Raw genomic sequence first — 12,346 nt, 5'->3', positions numbered from 1 at the left:
CTGCATGTCAGAACATGCCGTTCAGTAGTGAGACATCTAGTGGTGAGAACCAAAACCACACCAGACTTGCTTGAGAGCGCCACACATCTCTGTGATCAGTTTATACATTTTACCATTACCATTTAAATCCCCACAGTGGGAAACAGGCACTGATCCACTTTAACTTTATTCTATGTATATTTTTCATTGTTATTTTATTGATATGCTCTGCTACTCGTGGCATCTATTGCCCTTTTGCAACACACACACACACACACACACACACACACACACACACACACACACACACACACACACACACACACACACACACACACACACACACACACACACACACACACACACACAAACTATTGCAGTACAGAAAAATCGGTGTCTCAATCTCATCTCAGTCTTCAAACATAAGACATTTTTCTTTACTTACTGGTTCAGATTGAAACACTTTCTTGTAAAAAATCTCTCCTCTTGCAGCTTCAGAGCAGAAGTGGGTGGGGGGGGTGTAAACCTGATCTGTGGCTGGTGATCGCCGGACCTGAGCTGATCTTAAAGCCTGGAGGCAGGAGAGGCAGGGGTGTGTGGTCACCTACAGATGGGTACCCTGACACAGATGGACCTTACACACACACACGCACACACACACACACACACACACACACACACACACACACACACACACACACACACACAGATCAAAAGAGGGAGTGTGGCTTTAGCTTGTCAACAGTGAAGACTGATGAATGGAGGCATCTGTGTTGGTTGCAGAGTAGAGGAGGTTTACAGAGGAAGGAAAGACATCTTCCACATCCAGCCCCAGCAAAACAATATCTGTGTGTTCTTTAAAGCTACAAAGGACCTCCTGTGTTTTCTTTATTATGTAACAGTTAGCTATAATGGCTCCTGTAGGTTTGAATGAACTCTAATTACCATAGTGACAGCGTGGAGACATAGTTAATCAGCTAAACTTATCCTGACGCTGCAGATGAGATGATTTATTTCTAAATAGGCACCATAGGTTTCTTTTGCAACAGAGGAGAACAAATGGAGATATAAATGAGGAGGAGGGTAGACCCACTCATCTGATAATTATTTCTGATTAAAATCAATTGACTTTTGCAGAGTTAAGAGGATTTCTACTCTGCAGGTGTGATTTTATGATGATTCAAACCAAAACAAGACTGTCATCCACACAACCGCTCCAGTCATTAGCAGTATGTCATGGTGCATTCTCCATTTTATTCATTTAATAGCTCTGAGATCATATGTTTAGCTTCCAGATACTGGAGACATGTTTTCAGAATGGTGAGCATGACAAAGAGGCAACCAACCCACCGTCCCATCTCAGCGGGTCCCTCAAGTGCAGCCAACTGTTCCCAAGGAGTAAAGGATGCAACGAGTGGATCCTTATCGGGCCAACTTGTCCTATAGACGAAGCAAACCAGCTAGCTATGCAAGCGACCAAGTTGCAGTAAGCACAGTTCAAAGTAGCTAATGATGCAATGGTAAGAGCTGGTGACTCAAATAAGAAATCCTCTGCAGACTAGCTCTTCTTCATTTGGTTTAACCTTTGCTTTCCGGAGTCTTACAATAGACACGGCACCTGAACTGGGACACAGCTTATATGACAAATAACGGCCATGTCTCTTTAAACCGGCGGTGCACACAGAATTTATTTTTATGTTTCATCAGACTGGATGTGTATGCAGTTTCGTGAGTTTTCACGCATGTTTAGGACCTCACAAAATGTGGTGGAAGACAAAAATGAAGGGAACAATAGGGAACAATTCGGCGCTCGGGCCCTCATTATGTTGCCGCTATTAAATAACTCTTATGCAAGCAAGACCAAAGTATACATGTGGGTTATTCTTAGGTAAAGATGACCGCCTCCAGTCAAAAATCCAATCTCTTGTACCGTGGAATGAGAGGAGAATCTAATTTATTTTTCTGTAATGGGAGGTGATCACAGAGAGTTGTCTCCCAGACTAAATAACGATGGTGTGACTGTGATAATGCTCCAAGAGTCAGTGTGAGAACACGTGTAGAGGGAGGATGAAGTAAAAGTGCATACAAAGGACAGATTGAGCCTAAAATGCGGCTGCATCTTACTTGATGGAAATCCTGAAGTGACAGGGGAAGACCCATAAGAATTGTGGGAGTTCCTTGTCCAGCGTTTGACGCGAGGTGTCTTCCAAATGACACATAGTGCGTGTTCAGAGCCCACACACAATCTGCTGCTGAAGACCATATATTCATTGGGTCCTCACCCTTCACCCATCGACAACTCTTCACCTCCCCCCATCCACAACCAAGGAAATCACCCGAGGAAGACACAATGGTTAACTTTCACAATACCTCCTCAGCTACTCTTCAACTGTTGCCAAACTGTGGCTTCCAATTGTTTGTGTGAATGTGTGTGTGTGTGTGTGTGTGTGTGTATCTTTTCCTTATTGTCTGTGAAACATATGGCCTTCTGACACCGCAGCCAGAAGGTCACTGGCTAAAGGAATTCAAGTCATTCTGGGAATCTTTCTATCTCCCTTTTTGCTTAATAGACTTATATAGTTATAATGCACTCATGCTTGAAAATGCTCACACACACACACAGTTAACCACATGCCTGTGCACACACACACAACTAATGTGTATATTTGCCACAAATCATTCTATCGTTTAATTCATAAATGGCCTATTTTGATTTACTACCCACATGTTAACTCACTAATTGTCTTCTTTGGCTATTGCACTCTACTGCCGCTCTTTACACTGCCACAATGAGCTCATATAGATCCTTTTACATGCATCGGTGGGCAGTAACTAAATACTTTTACTCAAATACTCAAACACATACGTCTGCATTTATCGATTTCTTGGTCACTTTGTGGCAGGAACTGCAGAGCAGGTTGACAATTATCTGCTGGTTCATCAGTAAAACCGATGTCTTTTATTTTACACTTAATCATTTCATTCATTGTTAATATGAATATATTGACGATGTTGTAAGCTACCTGTACTTAAGAATTTTACTTTATAATTCTACTCCACCACAACGGTCTCATGAATTTTTATTTAGTGATTGTGAAATGTGAAATACCTTATTGTCATTATATTTAGGCTATATTATTTATTTTAAAAACTATTAGTGAAGTCCATTTGTGATAATAATCAAATAATATAATCTAGTGCTGATCATACTTTACTTTTACCTGATTGAGATTTTAGAATTATTCATTTCTAAATGAATATATTTACATGATGATATTTCTACTTTCTCCTGGATGAAGGATCTATGTATCATAAATATAGAATGGACAAATAAAAAGCTTTGGGACACTCTTGAGTCATTTAGATCTGGAGTTCAGGAGCATTATGTTTTTCCCGTTAAGAATAATAGGAAAACTTCCTTCACATGCCCCTGTCTGTTTGTTTGTTTGTTTGTTTGTTTGTCTGTCAGCAGATTACAGAACGAATTCCCACGAAACTTGGTGGAAGGATGGGACGAGGGCCAAGAAAGAAGCCATTACATTTTGGCACAGATCACGGCAAAAGAGGCAGATCCAGGAATTGTTTTTCGACTTTCTTTAAAACATCATGAGGTAGGGTGTTTTTTTCAGGGAATAATTCAGCGATATTGAGTTTTAAAAAACAGACACATTTAAGCAACTGATATCTGTGTGTGTGTGTAATGTGATGCAGCTTGACTGTTGGTGCCTTTTCTTCCTCTGTGGCCTTTTCTTGTGACTATGTGAGATTTTCAAAATGAATAGACTGATTTGTTTTTCTAATGTTTTCCCCACTTTGCCGTATACGTACCAAACTATGCCCCCCCCACCCGCATTGTGTGGGATGTATTGCCCTGTGAATTTTGCATACCATTGCACCCCTAACACACACATCCATACAAACACAACCTGCTCACAGACACACAGACTAGGCAGATGTAATCAGGAGCAGATATCAATGAGGAGCATCTTGTTACTTCTTAACTGTGGGGAGGGAAAGATACACACTAACCCCATTGTGAGTCTACTTATACCTTGGGGGAAGGGATGAGAGATGAATGGGAGGGAGGAAGACAAAAAAAAATGCAAATGGTTCAACAATCAACTGAGAGGAGATAGAAGGGAGTGTAAAAGATGTCAAAAAAGATGAAGGAAAGAGCAGACGTTGGGATGAAAGTGGGGGTTAAAGATGGTGCTGCTGCTGGGTTTGGATAAAGAGATATAGGATGGGTGAGGGGGTGGAGCGATCAGACCCAAGGGAGAGGCTCTGATGGTGGGCTGCGGTCTCTCAAGCCCTAGCCTCTTGCCTTGGGGGCTCTGGGTGGGCTTCCATGTGTCGCTCCTTGGTAGTGACAGATGTCTTTCTTTCTGAAGCAGCAATAAGTAACCACTAATCAGCATGGGGTGTGTGATACTGTAATAGAAGAGAAGGAGGAGGAGGTGAGAGGAGTCACAGAGGAAAGAGGGAGGAGGGGGAGTGGAGGGGAGAATGTGAACAAGCCATATAGCTGCAAAGGTGCAATGCAAAACTTTTTCTGTGTGCAGCTCTTCTTGGTAGAGTGTGTGCGAAACGTGCTCGTACACGTGGCGGCATTAAATCTAGCATTGCACTGCCCACCCCCCCCCCCCTGCAAGATAGAGTGGTCATGATGAGAATGTGTGGCTGACGTGAATATATGGTGGCAAACATAAACTCTGTGTGCGTGTGTGTGTGTGTATGTGTGAGTCCGACTGTGGTGATGCAGTATCCTCCAGGGATGCTGATCCTCAGGTCGAGCCTGTCAGTCACGGTGATTGATCAGTCCTCAGCCCATCCCTCCCTCATTCCAATCCGATCCCTGTCGCCCTCTCCTCCCACTCCGAGCCCCCGGTGATTAATCACTCAGTCAGTCAGACAGGTAGCAGTGACATCATCCAATACCCGACCCAACCCACCCACCCTACCCACTTAAAGAGATACAGTGTGAATCAGCGCTGAGCATATAGATCACTTGTAGTCCCTGAAGTAATCATGTTTACACTCTCTTACATTCCCCGTGTGATACAAAGCAGTGTGACAAAGAGGATGTGCTGCACTGGAGGTGACCTGATTGCTTGGTAGTCACACTTAAAAGCTGTGTGAGCTGTGTGCAAGTATTATGATCTAATGGGAAAATAAAGATGGATGCTGATATCATCACTGTCCATGAGAACTCATCACACTGCAGCACTTCTATCTATCTATCTATCTATCTATCTATCTATCCATTCACTCCATTTTCTGTACAAAATATCATATGTATTCTTATTCTATGATTGTATATCTCTAGATACAAATGTAATCGTGTTATTACTACGTCTAAGTTTATTGCTTCGTGTGTATTACCACTAAACAACTACGTTTTTCACTCATCTGCATTATCACCTTGAATCTTGAATAGTACACAATCATTGACTTTTACTGCCCCCTGCTGGACATAATCTTTCCCTACACACAAGGTTTATACATTATATACAGTAGCCTATAATAGGTTTTGAATAGTAAACAGTATTACTAACCAGTACAAATGGACTGTTAATACAAAGGGGTATAGTTGGAGTTGGAGTTTTAGCGAGATCAAAATAATGCAATTTGGAAAGTGTGAGCATGGTACACTGAACTTAGTATTGTGAAACGCTTGGGTCGCGTGTGTGTGTGTGTGTGTGTGTGCACTGCTAACTCAACTGCACCTTTGGTTTATGAGATCATCACCTGCTCAACCTGCTGCAGTGTTTACACCTTGACTCATTCATCCACATTCTGCCAGGTTGTTCAGTCATATAATGTGGCAACAGTGCAGCCATTAACCCACTTTCTGAAGCTTTGTCTGTTGGACTCTCCCTCCCCTGCTTGAACAACATTCCAACCTACCTGTGACCCGTGACGTGTGACCTGTTACCTGTAATGATAATAAAAGAAAATAATAATAACTTTATTTATCGAGCACTTTTCAAAATCTAAGTTACAAAGTGCTTCACAAGGGCGGCAAAATAAAACAGACAGGTCATAAAGCACAGCAAAAATGTAAGAATCACAAATATGAAAAGACAATATTCATTTAAAAGATCTCTAAAAGACATACAATTCTTTTAAATTACATTTTTAAGAATACTATTCTATAAAATAGAATAATTCAGGTTAAATCAGAAGAGGCTCTCCGATAACAGTATGTTTTAACAAGGGATTTGAAAGACTCAGCTGACCTGATTTCGTCAGGCAGATCGTTCCAGAGTTTTGGGGCCCTCACAGCAAACACTCTGTCCCCTTTAGTTTTTATTTTGGTATTTGGAACACTTTGCCCGAGGATCTCAATGTACGTGACGACTCGTAAAATACTAAAAGGTCTGATATGAAGCTGGGAGAAAAGCCATGGAGAGCTTTAAAAGTAATCAGTCAAATCTTAAAATCAATTCGAAAACATACAGGGAGCCGGTGTAAAGCCGCTAGAAAAGACCTGTGACCTGTTACATGTGATCTGTGACCTGACAGTCAGTCTGCTCTACCGTGTGGAATCATCATCAGACTCTTAACTTTGTTTTCTTTTACACTTCTTAAATCTCCCTCTGCCTTTTAATTCTACTTGAGTCCAGACTATTCTGAGAGAAAGCCTCGCAGCAGTAAATAAGTACTTGCTTTTAAATATACTTAAATCATTAGAAGTACTTGCAAAGTGAACCCTGTTCCCTAATGCGCTGGTCTACTTATTACATCATTGTGGCTGAGTCTCAATCTCCTCTGAATCCATTTCAGCTGTTTCTTTTTCACCAGTGATGCTGCTGCTGCAGGGGGCCGGGTCTAATGTAGCCTGCCTGCTCTGATTGGCTCAGTGGACCAATTCCCCTCTCTTATTGATAACTTAAAAAATATAATAATAATAATCCAAGTGACGTTTTCACTAGTGTGTTTCATCTAAATTGTACAAATTGCTGTTCTCTTCACCCTAGAATGGGCCCTTTATAAATTTAAATACTTTATATTCACTTCGGGAGCAGGTCCTCTCTACGGAGGCCACCATGTTCTTTACAGTAGCCCAAACACCTTTTGAGTTTTTATGACAACTGAAGGCTACCACGGGTTCTCTTTCATGTTTGGAAGGGAAGGGTGAGGTGAGGGGTATTCAGCTGCATGCAACTTCACCACTAGATGTCACTAAATTCTACACACTGAACCTTTAAGTAAAGCACACATACATGAAAAATCGACTTGAGTACAGTTAAAAAGTAATTGTACTGTGTTATATCCCACCACTGCCTCTAGGTGACAGCAAAGTTGCAGAAATATAAGATCAGAGAAGAATTTCCAGGGTAACTTCACCTTCTACACTCTAGCAGTGAGTATTGTTTATAAAGTCTGTGTAGATTCTCAGTCATCCAGGTCATGGTATCTTCACAAGTTGTAAAAGTATAAAGGCAACTGGACTTGCTTCTGTTGCTTGAAGACGTTGCACCTCTTGCCCAAGAGGCTTCTTCAGCTCTAAATGACTAATGGGAAGTTTTATGCATTTGACCTGGGTCTGATTACAAGAGGCCATAGCAGCAAGTGATAACTGGAATATCACTGAAGTGGAAATAAAGATAATGGCTAATGATTTCTCCTGAGTGTGTTCATGGTCGCATTGGAAAGTAAACAAACGTGTGAGATAACAAACTACTTAAAACACAACATATGTCTAAGTCAAGTTTGGGCCTATTTCAATAACAAAACATGCCACACTTGTATTATTTACTATTATTTATTAGAAATACTAAGATGTTGTTCTATACCTTACAGATATCCCACTGGTAATTGACAGAAAATACACTGCAGTGAAATGGAAGTCAGATCTCCCATTGCCAGTTGGACTGTGGATCTCAGAAGTGAACAGCTGCACACATCTGGAAAAGAAAACCTCCTCATTAAGAAATAAGATGAACCTTTTCTATAAAATACAGCAACCTCGCATCAATTACATAGTCAAGAACCTCCCATTTCACATGATCGAATGATCACCTATATATATATATATATATTTAACTGATGCCACATTTTTTATATCTTCTTCTTTTTAAATATATATTTTTTTCTTCTTATTTCATCTTTGGTAGTTCAATTTTTATTTTTATTGTCACGTACCTTCATAAAACATTTGTAGTAATATAAATATAAATAGATATTTGCGATGTGTTTAATTTGCAGTGTTTTTGTATCATCAATGTAATAAATGTTAAAATATAATATTTTTAAAAATAAAATATTCAAAAAGGAGAGAGATGGCATGAATAACAGAAACAAAGCGGCAGAGGTTGCACACACACACACACACACACACAAAACAGATCATGTGTTCACAAATCAACTAGTTGGCAGCGAACTGGTGAACTCCAGTTTATTCTGACTGTCCTTGTCTATTTTCTCCGAAAGGGACACACACAGCAGACACACACCAGACAAACACAAACACACACACACATAAACACTCACGCAAACGTCACAGTTTCCATCCTCAACGTAAATAAACCCTCCTGGAAGCATAACCTTACACAGACGGCTGAATGCGGCCTTTATTATGACACAGCAGCTGCTCCTGTCCCCACATTACATTCTGTCACATGATGGGTCAGAGTCACAGAATCATTTGAAAGTTACCATCAACGCAGTGTCTGATAAGTGACCAGAAACAAGCTACTCATCCACGGGCCGATCAATCTGTGGAACCACAGTGACCGAGCCGACATTAATGTTAATGAGTATGAATGACCTTTTGTCTAGTCTGAAGTAACCTGCAGGGGAATCATTACACAGACCCACCACAGGGACCTCCCATGTGCCACTGGGCCCATGATCCACTGTGAAAACTCTACAGCCAAAACACAACACAGAGAGTGAGGTCAGTGTGTAAGTCAGCTGCTGTTGTGGTGAATGATACTATCAAGTCAGTGTTTGTAGAGGCTGTAGTTTCATTTTATTGCCTTTGATGTTTACAATAGCGTAGTGTAAAGGGATAATGGACTCGGCTTTCTTTTTTTTATCATAGTGGAATTCTCCATCTCACATCTATACAATTACACTTTGATCGAGTGTGTGTGTGTGTGTGTGTGTGGGGGGGTAATTTGCTTATCACCTGTGTTTGTGTGTGACTGCATATATTATATATTTGTATCTATTTACGTTTTGGTTCAAATCCTGGTCTGGTCCGGGCCCTTCTGTGTGGAGTTGTGCATATTTTCACATTAGTATTTGATGCTGTTATGCATAAATTCATAACTAGTTTTCAAAATAAGGAAGAGGAACAAAATACATCATAACAAAAAAGAAACAAAGAAAAAAACTGTAGGGAGGGTTTATATTTAAACATTTTACAGTTGTTGTGTAATTCCCCTTTTCAATCATTTCTATTGATAATCATGTGATACAGATCCCATGACTTTATCGCTAAACCGGATCTATTTTCCTATTTGCTGGTAAATACATGTCCATTCTCGTATTTTCTAGTATCTATCTATCCATCTTTAGTTTATATAACCATTACGTCTGGATTTGATTGTCAAGTCTTGTGACAGCCTTTCTCCTGGCTGTGAGTAGAATTTTGACCATGATCACCATCATCATCATCATCATCATCATCATCATCATCATCATCATCATCATCATCTGTTTGAAAAGTGCTTTTAATAATGCTCAAAGCCCGATAAGACCACACATTGAAAATATAAGATACACGTCATATATTCAATGTGTGAGTTTACACAGCATATACCACGGTCATCATGAAAGTCCCAGGGATGAATGCAGTGGTATGCAGTGTACTTCTCGTGAGGGGGGTCAGGAGTTGAGTGGGGAACTAACAATGAAACTTGAGCTTGCTAACACTCGTGGCCAACAGTCATTGCGAAACTTTTTCCTCTGCCGTAGAAATGCAATAAAACATTTATATTTTGCACATGTATTTAATCACGGATCATTCAGTTGATGAGCAGAAAAATAAAAAAGCCAAGGATCTGTGGTTTAATCGTTTCTGAAGAAAACCTTTACTGTAATTGGGACAAACCCTGTGACTTGAGAAACTTGAAATTATTTTGTGTTGACATCTAGCACCAGAAGGGAGGGGGTGCAGTATAACTTGGAAATTATGCAAGTGGAAAAGTGGTTACTGCTTGCAATCATCAAACCTGACTGAGGCAGGGACATTTAGTGTATGTTTACTTGTGCTTTGGTGTTGCTGTTGCCGTCCTTCTGCTTTATCACTAGAGCAACCGCAGGGAATGTTTTCGTGTTATGTGCAGTTGAGCTTGTTCTGTCCGTGCATGTCTTATTTTCGTTCTCACAAATCTCCTGTTCTCCTTCTTTTTCTGCAATCGTGCCTGAAAAGTCCCTGGAGCTTCTCTGATATCTGCATCATCTCATCCAGATACCGTCTGCAGGCGCACTGTTGACATTAAAATGACGTCCTCAGTCATACAGACATGGCACCAGTGTGATGTTTTCAATATCACCCTTAAGCACTTTATAACATGATGTTCTTTTAATGGTTTTTTATCTCGCTGTGCAGAGAACATGAGAGGACATGATCTCCACTCCGGTCACAGCCTCCTGCTGGAGTGAGATGAAACCTAACTCTGAACTTTCTCTGAACCTTTACAGCGTTTGGACAATTTGCATTTAAAGCTGCAGCAGTTTATGTACTTTGTGCAAATTCAACAGTAAAAAGCCTGTTGTACTTCCCCTTATTCACCGCTGCTATAAGCCTCTAATAAGTACCAAAACAGTTTATTACCGTGACATCATATGATTTCTGGGAACTGAGTTTCAGAGCAGTGGGGGCCAGTCGATGTTTAACTTTCCCGAGCTCTGCTTTATGCAAGTTCTCTCTATCCCAACCTCACCTGAGGCCTGGATGACCCGCAGACGTGCAGACAAACAGTCAGTCAACCTCAACTCTGTCATCAGTCTGGGTTTGATGTCTGAACGCCAACAAGTTCAGACGACACTGATAACAGCCAGGTTCAATGTCCTGTCACTCTGAGCCACACCATCAAGAAACACGGACTTTGAATCAATCACCTCAGTGTGTGTGTGTGTGTGTGTGTGTGTGTGTGTGTGTGTGTGTGTGTGTGTGTGTGTGTGTGTGTGTGTGTGTGTGTGTGTGTGTGTGTGTGTGTGTGTGTGTGTGTGTGTGTGTGTGTGTGTGTGTGTGTGTGTGTGTGTGTGTGTGTGTACAGGCATCGCCATAGGCTGTTGTGTCTGCAGCAGAAGTGGGGTCATGACACCGAGAGAGGGTAGCTATATTCTTGGGAGTTGTTTTTCTTTTTCTCTGCAGGTTTCTATGGTGGCCCTGGAGTGCAAATCACGAAACACAACGACAAATCACAAAACACAACGGAAAATATGAAAACACAACAGCAAGTAAGAAAATACAACAACAAATAGGAAAACAAAACGACAAATATGAAAACACAAATAAGAAAATGTGATCATCACCTTGTTAAAACGTTTACTGAGCCATTTCACAGCACATTTATTTCACACACACTTACCATGGAGAGATAAAATCGTTTCATGCATGTCCGGAAAAACAGGAGCGATAACATTCTGATGTGGGTTTAGGATACGATGACTTTGCATGTTGAAACCAGTCCCTCACCTCTCATGCCCTGAAGAACTTCAGTTTTTACATTAAATGTTTCACTATCTTCATTTCAAGCAAATCCCTTTGAATTTACACACAATGAGGATAACAAACGTGGCTTTTGAATGTAAACTTAGTGCATGTGGCTTTTTCCTTCATTTCGCCAGTAGAACACATTAGCGATGTTAGAGCAGCCTACATGAAGGTAGTACTATAGGCATCATTATAATAAAGAGCTCATGAAATGCTATATTTTGAGAATTCCTGCATCAGTTTGTGCGCAGTAAAAGTGTTTAGTGGTGTTGCATCAGCACGAACAAGTGAGAATGAGTAGGCGAAGGGAAATTAAAGAGAGCAGCTTTTGATGCCAGTCACAACATCGGTCTGAAGATTACAGCCACAAAGAGATGTTGAGCCCGAACAGCCAAGTCAAGGTGAGTCACACAGAAATCGTGTGGGTCACAATTTATAGCTTGCAGGTAAATTACTATATGTGTGGTATGCATACCTCCACCAAGGCCACTGTGTCACCATGTTGCTTATACGTATTGAGATCAGATGCATATGCCGACCATATAGGGAGAAATAGTCTGCTTACAATTATACCGGTAAGTATTAAATATTGGCACTCTAAATATGTCTGGTGTCTTTTCTAATAAATATCTCAGTATTATTTGTTGAGAAATTTCCCAAAATGTAAAAAAACAAAACCCGTCTTACAAAGTT

The sequence above is a fragment of the Hippoglossus stenolepis genome, chromosome 17, assembly GCF_022539355.2.
Source record: "Hippoglossus stenolepis isolate QCI-W04-F060 chromosome 17, HSTE1.2, whole genome shotgun sequence".
NCBI classification, from domain to species: Eukaryota; Metazoa; Chordata; class Actinopteri; order Pleuronectiformes; family Pleuronectidae; genus Hippoglossus; species Hippoglossus stenolepis.
Note: the sequence above shows the minus strand (reverse complement) of the source record.